The 20,246-nt window shown below is 46.9% G+C and overlaps 1 protein-coding gene across 1 annotated transcript in view; it reads left to right on the top strand.

Annotated features, from left to right (window-relative positions):
* The window catches only part of WDPCP (WD repeat containing planar cell polarity effector), an 846,895-nt gene that overhangs the window by 553,288 nt on the left and 273,361 nt on the right, over positions 1 to 20,246 (top strand). The window lies entirely within an intron of this gene.

Consider the following 20,246-nt stretch of genomic DNA (forward strand, 5'->3'; position numbering starts at 1 on the left):
GTCTTCAGTGTCCAGAGCTTCATCCTCGGCTGCCAGTGCATCGAGTGCATCGAGGCATCGGCCCTCTGCATCGGCGCCGAGACATCGGATAGCTGCATCGACGTCGGTGGTACCGGGACCTCGTCTGCTGATGTCGTCGGACGGTGGTGCATCGTCAGGAGTGCAGGTGAGGGCTGTCCATTCCCCTGCTGGTGGCGGTGAGCCTTCGGGTGGGTCTCCCCCTACCCTGAGGGCTCCTGCGGTACAGCCCCCCGAGACCGACCTCCTTCGGCCTCGGCCCCGAGGAAGCGACGGCTGGATTCTACGTCCTCCTCGTCGGTACCGGGAAGCTCCGGTGACATGCTTCGTTCCAAGAAATCGAAGAAGCATCGTCACCGGTCCCCTTCCCGTGTCGGTACCGAGAGCTCTGGGTCGCCGAGGGAGTCGGCACCCAGCAGGCATCGGCACCGAGAGGACCGCTCACCCTCTGTTCAGGAGGTGTCGATGCGCTCCACTCTGGACAGCCCGGAACAGCCTCCTCGCCCGGAACAGGTTCTGACGTCGACGCCTGCATCGACCTCCATGCCTTTCTCTGCAGCCGCTCTGAACGAGAGCCTCCGGGCCGTTCTCCCAGAGATTCTGGGGGAGCTGTTGCGCCCTACCCCTCCGGTACCGGCGGTGCTTGTGCCTCCGGTACCGTCGAGCGTGGCGCCGGCTGGCCCATCGCCCGAGGTGAGGTCTCCGGCGCCGGTACCGCGTGGGGTGCCGGCTGCCGTCGCCTCCCAGGAAGGCTCCCCGACTACGTCGGCGGAGGGAGCTTCGCCGATGCGGGTGAGGGAGTCTACCTCTCGACGCCCCCATCGTGGACGTGGCTCCACGGAGTCGAGTCGGGCACGGTTGCAGACACAGGTCCGTGAACTTGTGTCTGACACCGAGGGTGAGGCCTCGTGGGAGGAGGAAGAAGATCCCAGATATTTCTCTGACGAGGAGTCTGAGGGTCTTCCTTCCGATCCTACTCCCTCTCCCGAAAGGCAGCTTTCTCCTCCTGAGAGTCTGTCTTTCGCTTCCTTTGTCCGGGAGATGTCTACGGCCATCCCCTTCCCGGTGGTTGTGGAGGACGAGCCCAGGGCTGAAATGTTTGAGCTCCTGGACTATCCTTCTCCACCTAAAGAAGCGTCCACTGTTCCCTTGCACCATGTCCTGAAAAAGACATTGCTTGCGAACTGGACAAAACCATTAACTAATCCCCACATCCCCAAGAAGATCGAGTCCCAGTACCTGATCCATGGGGACCCAGATCTGATGCGCACTCAGTTGCCTCATGATTCTGGAGTTGTGGATCTGGCCCTAAAGAAGGCTAAGAGTTCTAGGGAGCATGCTTCGGCGCCCCCGGGCAAGGACTGTAGAACCTTAGACTCCTTTGGGAGGAAGGCCTACCATTCTTCTATGCTCGTGGCCAAAATCCAGTCTTACCAGCTCTACACGAGCATACACATGCGGAACAATGTGCGGCAGTTGGCGGGCTTGGTTGATGCTCTCCCCCCTGAGCAAGCCAAGCCTTTTCAGGAGGTGGTCAGGCAGCTGAAGGCGTGCAGAAAATTCCTGGCCAGAGGGGTGTATGACACCTTTGATGTTCGTCCAGGGCCGCTGCTCAAGGTGTGGTGATGCGCAGGCTCTCATGGCTGCGTGCCTCCGACCTGGAGAATAGGATCCAGCAGCGGATTGCGGACTCGCCTTGCCGTGCGGATAACATTTTTGGACTGTTCGACTTTAACCTGTTCGACTTTAACAGGTGGTAGAGCAGCTCCACCAGCGGGACACCGCATTCGACAAGTTCTCCCGCCGGCAGCCTTCAGCTTCTACCTCTACAGGTAGACGATTTTTCGGGGGAAGGAAGACTGTTCCCTACTCTTCTGGCAAGCGTAGGTACAATCCTCCTTCTCGACAGCCTGCGGCCCAGGCTAAGCCCCAGCGCGCTCGCTCTCGTCAGCAGCGTGCGCCTCAGCAAGGCCCCTCGGCTCCCCAGCAAAAGCAAGGGACGAGCTTTTGACTGGCTCCAGCAGAGCATAGCCGACATCCAAGTGTCAGTGCCGGGCGACCTGCCAGTCGGAGGGAGGTTGAAAGCTTTTCACCAAAGGTGGCCTCTCATAACCTCCGATCAGTGGGTTCTCCAAATAGTCCGGCAAGGATACACCCTCAATTTGGCCTCAAAACCTCCAAATTGTCCACCGGGAGCTCAGTCTTACAGCTTCCAGCACAAGCAGGTACTTGCAGAGGAACTCTCCGCCCTTCTCAGCGCCAATGCGGTCGAGCCCGTGCCATCCGGGCAGGAAGGGCTGGGATTCTATTCCAGGTACTTCCTTGTGGAAAAGAAAACAGGGGGGATGCGTCCCATCCTAGACCTAAGGGCCCTGAACAAATATCTGGTCAAAGAAAAGTTCAGGATGCTTTCCCTGGGCACCCTACTTCCCATGATTCAGGAAAACGATTGGCTATGCTCTCTGGACTTGAAGGATGCCTACACACACATCCCGATACTGCCAGCTCACAGACAGTATCTGCGATTTCAGCTGGGCACACGTCACTTTCAGTACTGTGTGCTACCCTTTGGGCTCGCCTCTGCGCCCAGGGTGTTCACAAAGTGCTTGGCTGTAGTAGCAGCAGCACTTCGCAGGCTGGGGGTGCACATGTTCCCATATCTCGACGATTGGCTGGTGAAGAACACGTCCGAGGCAGGAGCCCTGCAGTCCATGCAGATGACTATTCGCCTCCTGGAGCTGCTGGGGTTTGTGATAAATTACCCAAAGTCCCACCTTCTCCCGGCGCAGAGACTCGAATTCATAGGAGCTCTGCTGGATTCTCGGACGGCTCGCGCCTATCTCCCAGAGGCGAGAGCCAACAACTTGTTGTCCCTCGTCTCGCGGGTGCGAGCGTCCCAGCAGATCACAGCTCGGCAGATGTTGAGATTGCTGGGCCACATGGCCTCCACAGTTCATGTGACTCCCATGGCCCGCCTTCACATGAGATCTGCTCAATGGACCCTAGCTTCCCAGTGGTTTCAGGCTGCTGGGGATCTAGAAGACGTGATCCACCTGTCCACGAGTTTTCTCAAATCCCTGTATTGGTGGACGATTTGCTCCAATTTGACTCTGGGACGTCCCTTCCAAATTCCTCAGCCACAAAAAGTGCTGACCACGGATGCGTCTCTCCTGGGATGGGGAGCTCATGTCGATGGGCTTCACACCCAAGGAAGCTGGTCCCTCCAGGAACGCGATCTACAGATCAATCTTCTGGAGTTGCGAGCGATCTGGAACGCTCTGAAGGCTTTCAGAGATCGGCTGTCCCACCAAATTATCCAAATTCAGACAGACAACCAGGTTGCCATGTACTATGTCAACAAGCAGGGGGGCACCGGATCTCGCCCCCTGTGTCAGGAAGCCGTCAGCATGTGGCTCTGGGCTCGCCGTCAAGGCATGGTGCTCCAAGCCACATATCTGGCAGGCGTAAACAACAGTCTGGCCGACAGATTGAGCAGGATTATGCAACCTCACGAGTGGTCGCTCAACTCCCGAGTGGTGCGCCAGATCTTCCAAGCGTGGGGCACCCCCTTGGTAGATCTCTTCGCATCTCGAGCCAACCACAAAGTCCCTCAGTTCTGTTCCAGGCTTCAGGCCCCCGGCAGACTGGCATCGGATGCCTTCCTCCTGAATTGGGGGGAGGGCCTGCTGTATGCTTATCCTCCCATTCCTCTGGTGGGGAAGACTTTGTTGAAACTCAAGCAAGACCGAGGCACCATGATTCTGATTGCTCCTTTTTGGCCGCGTCAGATCTGGTTCCCTCTTCTTCTGGAGTTATCCTCCGAAGAACCGTGGAGATTGGAGTGTTTTCCGACCCTCATCACGCAGGACGAAGGGGCTCTTCTGCATCCCAGCCTCCGGTCCCTGGCTCTCACGGCCTGGATGTTGAGAGCGTAGACTTTGCCTCTTTAGGTCTGTCAGAGGGTGTCTCCCGCATCTTGCTTGCTTCCAGGAAAGATTCCACTAAGAGGAGATACTTCTTTCTATGGAGGAGGTTTGCCGTCTGGTGTGACAGCAAGGCCCTAGATCCTCGCTCTTGTCCTACACAGACCCTGCTTGAATACCTTCTGCACTTGTCTGAGTCTGGTCTCAAGACCAACTCTGTAAGGGTTCACCTTAGTGCAATCAGTGCATACCATTACCATGTGGAAGGTAAGCCGATCTCGGGACAGCCTTTAGTTGTTCGCTTCATGAGAGGTTTGCTTTTGTCAAAGCCCCCTGTCAAGCCTCCTACAGTGTCATGGGATCTCAATGTCGTTCTCACCCAGCTGATGAAACCTCCTTTTGAGCCACTGAACTCCTGCCATCTGAAGTACTTGACCTGGAAGGTCATTTTCTTGGTGGCAGTTACTTCAGCTCGTAGAGTCAGTGAGCTTCAGGCCCTGGTAGCCCAGGCCCCTTACACCAAATTTCATCATAACAGAGTAGTCCTCCGCACTCACCCTAAGTTCTTGCCAAAGGTCGTGTCGGAGTTCCATCTGAACCAGTCAATTGTCTTGCCAACATTCTTTCCCCGTCCTCATTCCTGCCCTGCTGAACGTCAGCTGCACACATTGGACTGCAAGAGAGCATTGGCCTTCTACTTGGAGCGGACACAGCCCAACAGACAGTCAGCCCAATTGTTTGTTTCTTTTGATCCCAATAGGAGGGGAGTGGCTGTGGGGAAACGCACCATATCCAATTGGCTAGCAGATTGCATTTCCTTCACTTACGCCCAGGCGGGGCTGGCTCTTGAGGGTCATGTCACGGCTCATAATGTTAGAGCCATGGCTGCGTCGGTAGCCCACTTGAAGTCAGCCTCCATTGAAGAAATTTGCAAAGCTGCGACGTGGTCATCTGTCCACACATTCACATCTCATTACTGCCTGCAGCAGGATACCCGACGCGACAGTCGGTTCGGGCAGTCAGTTCTTCAGAACCTGTTTGGGCTTTAGGATCCAACTCCACCCCCCGAGGGCCCTGTTTGTTCTGTTCCAGGCTACACTCTCAGTTAGTTGGTAAATTTTTTAGGTCAATCTCAGTTATGTCCTCGCCGTTGCGAGGCCCAATTGACCGTGGTTGTTGTTTTGAGTGAGCCTGGGGGCTAGGGATACCCCATCAGTGAGAACAAGCAGCCTGCTTGTCCTCGGAGAAAGCGAATGCTACATACCTGTAGAAGGTATTCTCCGAGGACAGCAGGCTGATTGTTCTCACAAACCCGCCCGCCTCCCCTTTGGAGTTGAGTCTTCCCTTGTATCTCTTTTGCTACATACGAGACTGGCCGGCTCGAGCCGGTTTCGGGCGGGAAGATGGCCGCGCATGCGCGGTGCGCGCGGGCGCGCGAGAGCTAGCAAAGGACTTTGCTAGTGAAGATTCCGATTGGAGGGGCTGCCGTGGACGTCACCCCATCAGTGAGAACAATCAGCCTGCTGTCCTCGGAGAATACCTTCTACAGGTATGTAGCATTCGCTTTAAGCCCAAAACAACACATTTTATTAGAAGGGCCCCTTATGTATCTAGGAATACAGATCTGGGCAGATCCCAGTTACTTATATGAGATGTATGTATTTCCATTGACTTATAAAATAGAGCAGACAGTGGAAAACTGAATTCAGTTTCTATTCTTTTTGTTTAAAATGACTGTACTGCTCAAGTGGCTTTACGTGCTTCAAGTGCTTCAAATACTTCCAGTGCTCTGAACTTGTAACAACTTGCAGAAGCTGTTATATGTTGAGAATATTAAAAACATTTTCTAGAAATACTGCAGTGCGATTTTCCTGAAGTTGAAACATTTTGAAAATAAATTGAGAAAAAGGGGGAAAAAATAGAGCAAAAACTCTTATTTTAAGTACAAGGACGTTTTGAGTGGCTCGCACTGGCTTAGTGTACTTCAGAGGGAAAAACGTTCAACAGTTTGCGATTAGCAGTCATGATCATAGCCCTGCACTCCACTGGAATTCTTTTTTCTATTAGCAGTTTGTGGGGCAAATATATACATTTTTCATTCCTGTTGTCAATGACATTTGTATTCAGATGAGTTAAGGTAATATTCTCATGTTTTTGCTATACAGTAGATAGTAATGTTTAAAGCTTATTTGACAAGAAAGAACATTTTTGAAGTATAAACAAACAAATGGATAAAGATGAGCTGAATAATATAGTGGATATTCAGAAGGCATTTGACAAAGAAGAACTGGCTAAAATATAGAAAGCAGATTAGACTAAATGGTCAGTTTTCCAAATGGAAAAAGATCAATAGAAGAGTGCCCCAAGTATCTATACTGGGATCTGAGCTGTTTAACATATTAATAAATGATCTAGAAAAGGAGCAAATTTATTGATGACACAAAATTATTCAAACTCATTTAAACATCAAAGGATTTTGAGAAACTGCAAAAGGATCTGTTGGGACTAGGAGATTGATCATCTGCTCTTGTTTAGCCCTATGAAAATTATCTAATTTATCAGCGAAACTGTCACATATACACAGCAGGTAACTAGGTTTGTGAGCCCTTGGGCCACTGCCGAGGAGCGTTAGCAGCAGGAGAATCACCCAAACACAAGACAAGGCAGACCGGAACTGGAACACAGTGGATCGGGGCAAGGCTTCACCTACACTTAGCCACCCTTCACCCGGAGTTAAGCTCCGGGCTGCAGGCGGCCGGCAGGACTTACCGGACAGGACAGGAAGGCCGGACTGCAGGACACAGCAGCAGGCAGGCAGACAGCAGGAAATACTAGAAACACGCTAGGTTCCAGGGAAACAGCAGACAAATGAATAGTCCAGGAATAATCCGGGTCTAGGCAGGCGGCAAGCAGAAGAATAGTCCAGTAACAATCCGGGTCTAGGCAGGCGGCAGGCAGAAGAAAAGTCCAGTAGACAAGCAGAGTCAAAGTCACAAAAAGTAAAAGCACAAAGGCACTGCAACAACTCACACAAAGGAACACCTCTGAAGAACCCTGTTGCAAGGCAAACTAGAAACCCTCCCAGGCGATTAATAAAGGCAGCCTACCAGGGAGTTCACCAGGTATGGGTACTGCTTAGTTCCAAAAAACTCCCACAACAATCTGGAAAGCTGGAAGATCCGGACCGGACCAGCATATCTTCTGGAACATGGGAATCTCCAAGTCATCGGTTCACAGCAGCCACCAGGTCTAACCACCAGGGGGCGAGGTGACTGAGAGCATGGAACCTGGGCACCACCGTGACAGAAACTCTGCTTAACCCTCCTTTTATTTGGAGGTAATCATCAGTGGGGACTCTCTCCTAGGGTGCTGGGGCATTTGGAGTAAGCAATGGCGACAAAGCTGGTGAAATGGGATAAAGACTAGAGCCAACTGGAAGAATCTAACATGATAGAGATGTTGGCACCTCTTTCGCTGACCACCGGCTTGGCATGGGCAGCAGAGATTGCAGAAGAGGTGAGGGGCATAGTAGAGCATAACATTGGAAAACAACTCCAATTGTTTTTAGTCAAGCTGGATGGTATGGAACAGTGCTTTAATACAATGGCTAAAGAGCTACAATCAGTCTAACAAAGGGCGGGGGCAATGGAGGACTTTCTGCAGAAGGTGGAAAGAGAGCAGCCCCAGCTAAAGGGAAAACTGGACCTCCTAGAAGATAAGCTGGATTAGTTAGAAGAGCCATTCTGGAAGGAATAATTTATGTCTCATTGGACAGCTAGAAATGCTTGTAGAAGCGGAGCTAAGAAGATTTTTGGAAACCTGGCTCACCACTTCTTTCCATCTTCATAGTACGGCGAGTTACCTATGTGTGGAGAGGGCCCATTGGATAGGACCTAAGAGAGACAATGGGGAGGCAAAATGTTGGAATATCAGGGCAAGAAAATTCTTCGCTTCCAGGACTATTCCCACTGTCACATGTAAGGCCTTCACACCCCTATGCACCTGACTGTTTAAGCTACTACTACTACTACTTAACATTTCTAGAGCGCTACTAGGGTTACGCAGCGCTGTACAAGTTAACAAAGAAGGACGGTCCCTGCTCAAAGGAGCTTACAATCTAAAAGAATGAAATGTCAAGTTGGGGCAGTCTAGATTTCCTGAGTAGAGGTGTAGTGGTTAGGTGCCGAAGGCGACATTGAAGAGGTGGGCTTTGAGCAATGATTTGAAGATGGGCAGGGAGGGGGCCTGGCGTATGGGCTCAGGGAGTCTGTTCCACGCATGGGGTGAGGCGAGGCAGAAAGGGCAGAGCCTGGAGTTGGCAGTGGTGGAGAAGGGTACTAAAAGGAGGGATTTATCCTGAGAGCGGAGGTTACGGGTAGCAACGTAAGGGGAGATGAGGGTTGAGAGGTAAGGAGGGGCTGCAATGGAGAGGCAAAGTGTTGGAATATCAGGGCAAGAAAATTCTTCGCTTCCAGGACTATTCCCACTGTCACATGTAAGGCCTTCACACCCCTATGCTCCTGACTGTTTAAGCTGTATATATATTTTAGTTTGCTGTATCCTGCTAAACTGAAGATAATGTACAATGAAGCAGTGAAATTTTATGAGGTGGTGGAAAATGCAGCCATTTGTGGAATAGCTACAACGCAAACAGCATTTTGATCTTAAACAGTTCCACGTAGAGGAAGGGATTTCTAGGTATGAGGCCTACTATATGGAATTGAAAAAGCTTGCAGTGGGATTGTGGTCAGTTTTACTGTAAAGGATTGACAGTTTAATGTTATCGCTTGATCAGTGGCTGTGTGGAAGTCAATTCTCATTTAACAACAGCTTCCAATATAGAGAACTTTCTAGAAGAATGGAATCAGATGGGAATTTACATTTTGGATAAACGAGCCCCTATTAAAACTACAACTAAGATTCAAAGGAAGTCCAATAGGTGATTCAATTCAGAACTATTCATTTTAAAACGTAATTGCAGAAAATTGGAAAGGTTGTGGAGACGATGTCCCTCTGTTGATGATAGGGTTAAATGGCGTGAGCAGATCCGTACTTATAAGTGACTTCTGGCAACTAAGAGATCAGAGTATTATTCTAAACTGGTAAGTACTGAATGACCTCATGTTAAGAAACTGTATTTACTATTTGATGATTTAACCAATTTAAATCCTATTGTGAATAATACTGATTATATTTCATCATCAGCTTTAGAATTAGTTTTGTACTTCAAGGGTAAAATCCTATCTATTAGAGAACAACTTTCCCTATCGAGTGGTTTTCACTTGAAAATAATTCAGATACAGACAAATTAAATTATGAGATACCAATTGTTTACTTTTAAAATATGCAAAATCTTTTTGTAGCCTGGATAGTTGTTCTCCATCTCTGATTAAACAACCTCCTCTAAAGTTTTGAATATACTAACAGATTGGTTAAATTTTCATCTGGAGGGAGGCATCTTTCCTACCTTCGGAGGAGATAATCCTTCTAACTCCAATTCCTAAAAACTTTACTTCTTATATTCCCCTTCTACCCAGTGCGGATCACAACAAGAAGCAGCAGGCACATCCTGTGAATTAACAACTAATGAACTGATACATATTGAAAGAAGAAAAGCATAATCTAATCATAAAACTTTTTAAAAAGAAAAGTTTTCAAGGCTTTTCAAAAAGTAAATAAATTCTGCATTTTTCTTAAATATACAGGAAGAAAATTCCATTACAGCGAGGCTTGAAACATGAGGCTTACAGATTAAATGGTCTTGTTTTTCAATTTAGCAGGACTAGGATAATGAAGTAAAAAACTATCTTGCAGCAATCGATAAACCCTATGATATTTATGAGCAGAAAAAATTAAACGTGTGGCCATATTCTGAATAGTCTGAATCTTCCTTAAAAGAGCTTTTCAACAGCCAGCACAAATAACATTGCTGTAATCCAAATTAGATAACAGCAAAAATGTGAAAGCTAGTCTCTCAGAGGTTAATAACTATCACCCAGGAGCTTCTATCCATCTTTTTCTTAAAATAATGGAGGGTTATGTTACCGAACAACTGGTTAATTATCTGACTCAGCATGATTTTCTCTATGCCACACAGTCTGGCTTTAGAATAAATCACAGCACAGAAACAGTGATTGGTTCCCTGGTAGCCCAAGGGAATAGATTGTTGAGCAGGGTGATGTGCCATCATTTTACAGTTCGACCTCTCCGGTGCTTTTGATTTAGTGGAAAATCATGACCAATACATATTGTATCAGTGTGGTATCCAGGATAAAACACTGAATTGGTTTCGGGGCTTCCTTTTGAACCACAGTTATATGGTTAAAAAAGATGGGATGCTATCTGATAAATGGAAGGCACTGTGTAGAATACCACAAAGTTCTCCTCTCTCCCCAGTGCTCTTCAATTTACTTATGCAATCACTGGGCTTGTTATTAGACCAATCTAATTTTATGCACTTCATCTATGCAGATGACTTCACTGTATTCCTCCTATGTTCTCCATCATGGGCGGAAACTATGTTCTGCATTCAAGCTTGAATGGAACAAATAGAAGTTTGGATTTCAACTCATTGTCTCAAGTTAAAGAGAAAACTAATATTTTTTTTTGATAGGAGCAAGTAATTGTATAAGATACGTGCAGAATTTTACAATTGATGATAATCTATTCTCTTTAGATTTGCATTCAAAAATTCTGGGTGAAGAATTGGACAGCTTATTATCAATGCAACAACATGTTTCTTCAGTAATGAAAAAGTCTTATTTTGTTCTCAGGAAACTCAGGGCCATAAAAATAATTTTTTTTTAGGGGATACAATTAGACTATTTGTCCAATCACTTATACTATCTTGGTTTGATTATTTCAATCTTGCTCTGATTGGCTGTTTCAATACTTTAATTGATCATTTTCAAATCATGCAAAATACAGCCGTCAGATTAATTTTTGGTTTGTTGAGATATGACTCTGTTAGGAATTACTATTTAAAGTTACACTGGCTGCCGATTATGGCTCATATTCAAGTTGAGCATAATGGTATTTAAAATTTTATCTGGTGATGCTCCTCTTTAAAAACTCGAAAAACTGAACCAACTAGACTCCAGAACACAAGTCTGCTCTTGAGGTAGTCCAACATCACCAAAGGAACTAGAAATATCAGCCACCTTCTTTAGGAAAAAGTCCGCAAACTCCTGACACAGTATACCACAGAAAGGCGCAGATGGCAGAGTAGTTAAAGTCTTAACCCATTTAAACAACTCATGAGCAGAGGAAGAAGCCTTTGCAATATACTCATCAAAGAACTGTTTCTTCGCAAGCAACAGCTCCCTCTGATAAAAAATGTCCAACTGCACCTTATACTCAGACATGCGGATCTGGGTATTTACGCTAATCACGCTCTTTCCTCCTAAGGGATTGCTTCAGCACCCACAGAGCATCAGTAAACCAAGGAGCAGCAGCTTTACACACACACACTCCTTGAAAGGAGCAATAATATCCAACCACTCTGCCTCTGAGTTATGCTAAAGGTCAACAGCATCAGAAGCAGATAGCTCATTTACATTAATCAGCTTGGAAACCCAAAAACCCTTCAATTGTACAGGATCAACTGCACCCTTCATATGCCTGGTCCGACAGAACCCCAGGTCAGCAGGCTTAGTGATCAAATAGTGATCAGACCAAGGGACTGGCATCAGAGAGGCAACCACGTCATGACTAGATACAAAAGACTCACCCAGAAAGCATAAGTCAAGTATATGATCTGGCATATGAGTACTACAAGTGAGAATTTGCATCTAGGCCAAATCCACAAGAGCCCCCAAAAAATCAGAAATAACCAAGGCAATTAGATCAAAATGCTAATTGAAATATAATAAGACAGCTTTATGAGAGGAGATGCCATTAGAAAGCAAAATATCAGAAATTATAGAACTATCAGCATAAAGAGCCCCTGGATGACAATAGCACAAACAGTAAGCCCTGGGGAAGACAGGTACAAAAACTCACAAACACTAGAGTTCAAGACCAGTTTCTGCTGAAAAACAAACCCATACATCGCCACCACCTCTCTTACCCACCTGAGACTGGACAAAGACATTGTAATCCCCATGGCCAATTTGGTTAACTAGCATTGTATCCATGTAACTCAGCCAAGTTTTAGTAATACACAACAAGTCAGGACCACGGGACATAAGCAGATCCCTCAATACTTCTATCTTATTTCTAACTAATCGAGCATTGATAAGCAAAACAGATAAATTATTGGTGTGACAAGTAGCAGAGACAACAGACATAACTTTGACCAGAATTAAATCCTGTAGAGGCCTCCTTTGGGGCCTGGAGCAAGACAGTGGACCATATCTACCTCTTCCAGAAATCATAGGAATCACACTCATATTCTCCAAGACAAGAAAAAAGAAAGATAAGCAAACAGACAGATACTGCCCAAATTCCGCACAAAGGAGCGCTCCTTTGTCAGCGAGTGGCACCTCCAGCGCTGGCTTCTCGTCAATGAACGCGACACCCCAGATGATGTCATGGGGGGTGGGGCAGAGCTGAAGCTGGAACGGGAGGAAGACAGGCAGAGAATCACCCAGGCAACACAAACACAACAGTTTTTAGCCCAGCACTTGATAACAGAAAGAGCTGGCAAACAACCGGCACTCGGTTGCTCCAGTGCTAGCTTTTCAATGAACTTGATACCCCGGGTGATGTCACAGGGTGGCAGAGCTGAAGCTGGATTGGGAGGGAAGGCAGGCAGAGAATCACCTAGGCAACACAAACATGTAATTTTCAGCCCAGCACTTGATGGCATATATGCTTATGTATTAGATCATTTTCTTCAATATATATAGGGGCCTCTTTACTAAGCTGGATTAAGTAGCTAGTGCAGTTTTTATTGTACAGTAGCTGTTAGTGCAGATTTTTCTTTAAACAAAACTTATCACAATAAGTTCTGTTTAAAGAAAAATCTGCACTAACAGCTACTGTACACTAAAAACTGCACTAGCTACTTAATGAATAGGGTAAGTCTGAGGGTGGTCACGACCACAGATGTGACAATCACCTTGCATTTGTCCACATTAAATTTCATCTGCCATTTGGATGCCCAGTCTTCCAATTTCCTTCGGGAATAAGAACTGGGAACTGGAGCAGGTAAGCTCCTTTATATACATGAGTATGATGTACATAAAGGAGCTTACCTGCTCCAGTTCCCAGTTCTTATTCCCTAAAGAAATTGGAAGACTGGGCATCCAAATGGCAGATGAAATTTAATGTGGACAAATGCAAGGTGATTGTCACGTCTGTGGTCGTGACCACCCTCAGACTTACCCTATTTCTGGGAATCAGTGTCTGTGCTGGTTTCTGTCTACTTCTGAGTTGGCTCTGTTTCTTTCTCTGGGTGCTGGCCACTTCCAGCGTGGCGCTGATTGCCTCAGTATACTGCACCTGTGTGGGTTTAACCTCTCTGTGCTTCAGTATACTGTTCCTGAGTTAGCTCTATCTCTGTCTCTGTGGGCTGGCTGCTCTAATGGCTTCACTACTCTACACTTGTGTGTATTGGGCCTCTCTGCACTTCAGTGGGCTGTTCCTGAGGTAGCTCTGTCTCAGGCTGGGTGGGCTGGCTGCTTCCAGCCTGACACTAATTACCTCACTAGACTACACCTGTGTGGGTTAGGTCTCTCTGGGCTTCTGTATGCTCCATGCCTGTGGCCTGAAGGGGTGACCTCATCTGTCAGGGCCTTCTTAAGGAACTGGTGTTCTAGTCTTCAGTGCCTTTGCATTGCCAGTGCCTTAGGTCCCGAGGTTAGTGTGCTGATTGCACAGTTAGCTTTCCTTGTCTTTACTTGTGGGCTTCCATCCCTTCTGCTTTGCTAGTCTACTTACCTGTGGGCTTCTTGCTTTCCTGCTCAGGGTATTATTGCTCTGTGGGCTTTCCGCCCTTCTGTGTTTATTGCTCTGTGGGATTTCAGCCCTTCTGTGTTTATTGCTCTGTGGGCTTTCAGCTCTTCTGTGTCTATTGATCTGTGGGCTTCCAGCTCTTCTGTGTCTATTGTTCTGTGGGCTTCCATCCCTTCTGTGTCTATTGCTCTGTGGGCTTCCATCCCTTCTGTGTCCATTGCTCTGAGGGCCTCCAGTCTATCTGTGTATATCACTCTTATCTGTGGGCTTCTAGGCCTTCTGGGTGTATTACTGTGGTCTGGGGGTTTCCAGCCCTTCTGTGGGCTTCCAGCCTTTCTGGGTGTATCTCTCTGACCTGTAGGCTTTCAGCCTTTCTGTGTATATTATTCTCTGTGGGCTTCTAGCCTTTCTGTAACCCTGTTCAGTGGCTCTGCTCCCTGTCTGAGGTTGGTTAGCGGCGGTTGCTGCAGCCATTTCTCTCCTTTCTATCTGTTAGCTACTGTAGCTCCAGTCTAACCCTTCCTCTGGCAAGCGTATCTGTCATTCCCATTCCCTTGAGCTTAGCTTGTATGTAGCTCCTGTGTCCTCTTTCCTGCCAAGCTAAGCTTCCTTGGACACCCTGCCTGCCTAGTGTTTGGGTGAACCCGGATCCAGTCAAGCTGTGCCAGTTTCCCAAATCCTGTGGGAGAAGCCTGTATTGAGTATCCTGTATCCTGCTTCTCAAGCCTGAACCCTGCTGTAGGACGTTGTTCCTGGATTCCTTGTTGCTTTCCTCTTCAGCTCCAGCCCAGCCACTCCAGTCCTGTCTACTTCAGCCCGTCTTAGGGTTGCCTGTCTCCTGTTGGGTGGTTTTGCCTGCTGCTGCCACCTCCGTGACATCGGCCCAAGGGCTCACATTTCCCCGAGAGACCTGACAGTGATGCACATTGGAAAGAATAATCCGAATCATAGTTATGTGATGCTAGGGTCCACCTTGGGGGTCAGCGCTCAAGAAAAAAATCTGGGTGTTGTAGATAATACGCTGAAATCTTCTGCTTGGTGTGCAGCGGCATCCAAAAAAGCAAACAGGATGCTAGGAATTAATAGGAAAGGGATGGTGAATAAGACCGAAAATACTATAATGCTTTTGTATCATTCCATGGTGCATCCACACCTTGAGTATTGTGTTCAGTTCTGGTCGCGTATCTCAAAAAAGATATAACAGAATTAGAAAAGGTTCAAAGAAGAGCGACCAAAATGATAAAGGGGATGGAACTCCTCTCATATGAGGACAGGCTAAAGAGGTTAGGGCTCTTCAGCTTGGAAAAGAGACGGATAAGGGGAGATATGATTGAGGTCTACAAAATCCTGAGTAGTGTAGAATGAGTAGAAGTAAATAGATTTTTTACTCATTCCAAAAGTACAAAGACTAGGGTACACTCAAGGAAGTTACATGGAAATACTTTTTGAAACAAATAGGAAATATGTTCTCACTCAGTGAATAGTTAGGCTCTGGAACTCTTTGCCAGAGGATGTGGTAACAGCGGTTAGCGTATCTGGGTTTAAAAAAGGTTTGGACACATCCCTGGAGGAAAAGTCCATAGTCTGCTATTGAGACAGACATGGGAAGCAACTGCTTGCCCTGGGATTTGTAGTATGGTGCGTTGCCACAACTTGGGTTCTGCCACATACTTGTGACCTGGCTTGGCCACTGTTTGGAAAACGGGATACTGGGCTAGATGGACCACTGGTCTGACCCAGTATGGCTACTCTTATGTTCTTATGTAAGTACATAATTTGCATAGACATTAGTTGGACAGAATCCCTCCAGTTTGTTGTACTACTGTGGCTATGACAACTGCACTAAATCACATCAAACTGATCTCTGCACTTCCTACCTGCTGCTGCATCTTATACTTCTGCATCCACTCTTTAGTACAGCTGCTACCAGTGCACCACCATCTGCCAGAGTGCCTGCTCTTTCTCCTCAGAACAGTCACTCTCCTTCCACCAAACGTCAGCAACTGCCACTCTCCTCCTGCACTTTCCCACTGACTGCATCTTGCTTTGGTGACCATGTGGTTGTTAGCTAAATCCATGCAATGCCAAAGGTTAGCTGTATAAGAAGATGAATCTGCTAGGCTGGAATGAGGATTGGAGCATTATGGGCTGTAGCTAGGGAGAATACAGTTAACAAGAATTGTATGGGCACAGGAGAAAGCAGAAGATAAGTGGAGAGGAGGGAAACCAAAAGGAATGGAAGTAGAGACTGCATTCTCCAAGGTCAAACAAGATAGCAGGTCCTCACAGCATGGGTAACATCACTGATGGAGCCCGAGTGGAAAGCTTCTCCAGCTTATAATACATTCAGAGCATTTGATTTGTTCCACTTTGCATGCGTATCACTTCCTGCCTGTTGCTGTTGCATAGGACCACCTCAACATTTGTTTTTCTGTGGAGCCATTTGGATTCATGTTACTGGAGCTCACCTCAAGATGATGTTTTCTTATACAAATTTGCGTTTTTTGTGTTGTGTCCTGTTACTGTTGGTCAGCTCTTTTTTCCTGTTAGTGGCTTACTTAGGCTTTTTTTTAGTCATTTTCAAATTTCCTTTACTTTCTTCATTTTGTTGGTGTAATCCTCACTGAGGACCTCAGGCTCCTAGTTGAGGTACTTATTTTCAAAATCAAATTATTTGATTTTGCAGTGGCTATTTTTCCAGATGGGTTGTCCCAGAATAAAAGCCCCCGGCAGCAAGAGGATCATATCCATAAAAGATAACCATAACTGGTGCTTGCAATGTCTGTTGCCCAACCACTATTCCTCTTGTTGTAAATTAAGTTCACAGATGTCCAAGAGAGATTTTTGAACTGAAAAGTGCAGTCTTTTGATTTGAGCATTGGATGCATCGGTCTCCATAGGTCCTGGAACTGTATTGAATGCTGGGGATGCATTGGCATCGAGTTCACTGTTCACCCTTGACATCGAGCATCAGTAAAAGACATCAAGACTGATCATTATTTGAGTCTTGCCCGAAGAAGAGGAAAGATTCATCCTTAATTTCATTGACACAGGGGGCGCATGATGCTGAATACCAGGCAGAGGCCAGGTGGATTGATATTGCACCTCACTGAAGCACAGCATCAAGTACACTGAGGCACCAAGGTTGCCAGAGTCCTTGAAGCACCCCCATTGTAAAGATTGTTCATCCTCCTCAGTGTCAGAGTGGGTGGAACACCTTCCAAGGGCCCAAGACCTGGCTTTTGATACTTTCCAGGTGACGTAGGAGGTCATGGGCACTCCTACTGCATTCCCTACACCTTTGCCAATTAAAGCTGTTGAGGAGCTACTCATGAGGAGATTTAATGAGTTGATGGATCACTCTTTGCTCAGTTCAATGCTGAAACTTCAACAGTTGATGTTGATGCAGAGAGACATCCAACTGGAACTTGAGACTCACACAGTACCCGCAGGGGAAGCATCAGCACTGAGAATTTGAAGAGCCTCAGAGTCCGTTTCTGCTACCTTCTGTTGAGCTAGCACATCAGGGAAGGAAGTTTCACCAAGGCATTGGAGACAAAGAGGGGCATTTTTTTTTTAAAATTTTTAGAAGTCTTTATTGAACATTGTTAATTCTGAACATAGCGTTTCTCACACATATTCATTTCAAAAAATACACATAACAATGTGACAATTGCATAACAAAGAATCTACCATATAGTATTCAATATGTAGTCAAATACACATTATACTTCAACTTTTTACTTTTTATTTATAAGTAACACCCCGTTCCCTACCTATCACCCTCCTCTCTAATATCTCCCCCCCCCTCCCAAATTCCCTGTCCCCATCCCTTCTATTTCCCCTCCCCTCTCAAACCCTTCGTCTTTTATCCAGGATAAGCTTTAACAAAGGGCCCCCAAATCCCCTCCCATTTATGCAGTATTTTTCTTTTTAGAGCCGTCAGTCTCTCCATCTCACATATATATTTCACTTTTGTAATCCATCCTGCAATTGGAGGAACTGATACCACCTTCCAGTTCTTAGCCAGATTGATGCGGGCAGCTTGCAGAGCTCCTCTCACCAGAAGCCACTGGTTCGAGGTGAGGCCCTCTGGTCTTTGTCCTAATAGAAAAATCGAGGGATGCCACTGTACAGATTTCCCCACCCACGTCTGCAATCTTGCACGCACTCCCCGCCAATAGGCCTGCGCCTTAGGGCATGTCCACCATATATGTCCCATCGAGCCTACTGCTCCACATTGCCTCCAACATTCTCGCGACACATTAGCATACATGTGGTTCAGTCGCAAAGGTGTAAGGTACCACCTGTAAAAGACTTTTATGGCGCTTTCCTTTATAGCTACTGCCGTTGAGGACTTTAATATCCCTCTCTCCAGTTTCAGCCAGTCTACCTCTGATAGGGTAAACCGTAATTCCCGCTCCCAATTCACACGATGTAAAATGGAGGGCTTAAGTTGTGCTATCAAATATGCATATAATTTCGTTATCATACCTCTCATACCTTGTGAGGCAACACACACCTCCTCCAGTGGGTGTATCTCTCTAGCCATGCATCCCAAGTATATGGGCCCCTGGAGAAAGTGTTGGAGCTGTAAGTAAGCGTAGTGATCACTCGCTCCAAGTCCATAGTCCTGCACTAATGTTTCGTATGGTATTATATCGGATCCCACATGTAGCTGCCCCATTAGATCTAGTCCAGCTTCTGCCCATTTACTGAATATGGTATGCCCCAGTCCCGGTTCAAACTTCGGGTTGTCCACTATTGGCGCCAATCCCGATGTTGGTGGCTGTCGTTCCCTAAACATTTGGTCCCAGTAGTAAAAGGTGGCCTGCACTGTGGGTGGGAATTTATCCACCCTGCCTCTAGCCTTCCCATTTATCCACATCAGGTGCCCCAGCTTGCGAGAACCTATCAATGCCTGTTCCATATGTACCCACAGTTTGTGGTCCTCTGCTCTAAACCACTCAATTGCTGCTTTAGACTGTGCCGCGTTATAGTAACAAAACAGGTTAGGAACCCCTAAGCCTCCATCCCTTTTACTCTTATATAGTAACGCTCGGGGCAAGCGTGGGCGTTTCCCATTCCAGATAAACCTCATCAAGGTCTCCTGCCAACTCGACAAGAAGGATCTAGATAAACGCATAGGAAGTACCTGGAAGAGATATAAAATCCGGGGTAAGACATTCATTTTAATTGCCGCAATGCGCCCCAGCCAGGACAGTCCCATTGACATCCATCGATCTAGATCCCTCTGTATTTCTTTCTTAAGGCTCGGGTAATTATCTGTAAAAAGGTTTGACAGGTTCCCAGGAATGCGGACTCCCAAATATCTTAAGTTCCTGTCTTCCCACACGAAAGGAAAAGATGTCTTTAACGTTTCCATCAATTCCGCTGGTACTCCCATCGCTAAGCCAATCGATTTACTGGCATTGAGTTTGTACCCAGAGACTCTAGTGTATTCCTCTATCACTTGCATTACATTTGGCAGAGAAGTCAATGGTTTAGTCAAGGTCAGGAGAACGTCGTCTGCAAATAGCGCTATTTTGTGTTCTTGCGCTCCTATCTGAACTCCAGCAATATCTACGTTCTCCCGAATTGCAGCCGCCAAAGGCTCCATTGCCAGTGCAAATAAAAGGGGGGGTAGTGGGCATCCCTGTCTGGTGCCTCGACTCAAAAGGAAAGCTCCGGAGTTCCCTCCATTAACTCTCACACAGGCTTGTGGTGTCTTATAAAAGGCTTGTATCCAGGATCTGTAGAACTGGCCTATCCCTACCCTTTGTAACACTTTGTCCAGGAATCCCCAGTGGACCCGGTCAAATGCCTTCTCTGCGTCCAATCCCAACATCACCAGTGGTCTGTCCTTCACCTGCGCTGCATAAATCAGGTCCAAAGTTCTCCTTATATTGTCCCCTGCCTGCCTTTTAGCCACAAACCCCACTTGATCTGGGTGAATCAGATATGGGAGTTCTCTACTCAGACGATTCGCCAGTACCTTTGCCAATATTTTAACGTCCGTATTCAGTATTGAAATGGGGCGATACGATGCACATTCAGTTTTGTCCTTGTCTGGTTTTGGTATAACCGCCACCCAAGCCTCCATCATCGTGTTAGGAAGTGGAGCCCCGTCTCTTACCGAATTGATGACCAAGGCCAAGTATGGCGCTAGCTGACCAGCAAATTTTTTAAAAAACTCGTTTGTAAAGCCATCTAAGCCTGGGACCTTCCCTGTTGGTAGTGTTTTAATCACCTGGAGCACCTCTTCTGCCTTTACTGGGGTGTCGAGTTCTCTCTTCTGCTGTTCTGACAAGACCGAGAGACCCCTCTCCTTTAAATAGTTGTCAATTTCCCCAATTTGTACAGCAGCATCCCTTCTATATAGGGTTTCATAATATTGAGCAAATCGTT

The sequence above is a fragment of the Microcaecilia unicolor genome, chromosome 3 (genome assembly GCF_901765095.1).
Source record: "Microcaecilia unicolor chromosome 3, aMicUni1.1, whole genome shotgun sequence".
NCBI classification, from domain to species: domain Eukaryota; kingdom Metazoa; phylum Chordata; class Amphibia; order Gymnophiona; family Siphonopidae; genus Microcaecilia; species Microcaecilia unicolor.